Here is a 1,337-nt window from a genome sequence, read left to right as displayed (position 1 = left end):
GGGTCCCATATTGGAGGGGTGGTTTGAAGGCAAGGGGTTGGAGGTACAGTTCCCGCCCGCATGCCCCGTGGGGCTTCAGTGGACAGAGCACCGGGCAGAAGAGCTGGTGGACTAGAAATAAAATGGAAGATACGGTTTAAATGGCATAAAATAAAACACACCTGCAGCTAAATAATCATGGCAGGCTTTATTCCTCCATATTAATGCATGAATCTGTCCTATATTCTTTGTAGTTCAGTGTTTATTGCTAAATAATAACAAGATGTTCACTAAGATCAGTTCACTGTTGAACTTGGCAACCACAAAATGTGACTATTTAGTCTTATTTATGATTATATAATCGCATCTTCATTTAATTCTGATTTGGTGACGATCTTTTTTTCTGCTTGTCTGTTATAGCTGCCAATCTTAGCCAAGACACAATTTTTTAAAATCTAAGTCAGGCTTTCCTGCTTAAATAAGCTGTTGGTATAATTAAGTTTGTTTTTGTAATTAGTGTAACAGACCTTTCCCTTTTGCGTTGCAGTTATGAATGAGTTATGAATACATTTATAATTTACACTCTTTGAAAATAAATGAACACTAATTAAGAGCACACTAGTTTCACAAATAGATTTGTTTTTTGTTTTTAACAAAAACAACTGAGGAGAAAGAAAAGCCAAGAGACAAAGAAAAGCCAACTCACCCTGGTACACAAAGAATCATACTATTTGTTGAATCCTTTGAGCTAAAATCCAGTTGTTGCTACTTCTTCACAAAATTATGAAAACATATAGAGTTTAAGCTAAAAAAAACCACCTCCATATATAATACGCTTTAACATGGGGTTTGATAAGTAGACCTATAGGCGATAAAAAAAGACGCGAAGAGCTCCGTGTACCCACACAGGGTCTGCTCCTGTAGTTTATATAACAGCACTGAATATATCACGAATAGTAAAACACCGGAAAACAGAATTAATTTAAAACCTGAACGAAAAATCTCTGTAGCAGCGGTTTGGAGTGTGTTGTCACCAGAGCAGGATCCAAATGTGTGAAGGACAGAGTGTAAAGGCTTGGCTTTTAAAATTTACCGTTTCCTAGAAGTCTATTCTGAGAACTCTTCTCAGCACCGGCGGCTCTGACGTCACACCGGCCGCACCAACTCCCACTCCGTTTCAACTGCCGCTGGTTGTTTGTTTTGCGACAAGCTAACTGTGCGGCTATTAGCAGTGTCTTTGGAGGGAAGGCGACTTGTTTTTACTGTTAATTCTCGTTATAGTCGTACCGAGCCTCGTCATTGTGTATTTTTTCATTTCGTGAAACGTTTTGTCACCCATGTCTTTCCCCCTGTTTCAC

At 38.9% G+C, this 1,337-nt stretch overlaps 1 long non-coding RNA gene across 1 annotated transcript; it reads right to left on the bottom strand.

Annotated features, from left to right (window-relative positions):
• Window positions 1-6: 6 nt before the first annotated feature.
• Window positions 7-1,331, bottom strand: LOC147820400 (uncharacterized). The gene is made up of 2 exons (XR_015437902.1): window positions 686-1,331; window positions 7-111 (listed from the first exon to the last, which is right to left on the bottom strand). It is a non-coding gene; the product is annotated as an uncharacterized LOC147820400 (long non-coding RNA).
• Window positions 1,332-1,337: the final 6 nt, after the last annotated feature.

Source organism: Seriola lalandi, unplaced genomic scaffold (genome assembly GCF_002814215.2).
Source record: "Seriola lalandi dorsalis isolate HSWRI2012SDOR001 ecotype SW California unplaced genomic scaffold, Sedor1 jcf7180001959923, whole genome shotgun sequence".
Lineage (NCBI taxonomy): Eukaryota > Metazoa > Chordata > Actinopteri > Carangiformes > Carangidae > Seriola > Seriola lalandi.
The sequence above is the reverse complement of the archived record's forward strand: the minus strand, read 5'-3'. Positions and strand labels throughout refer to the sequence as shown.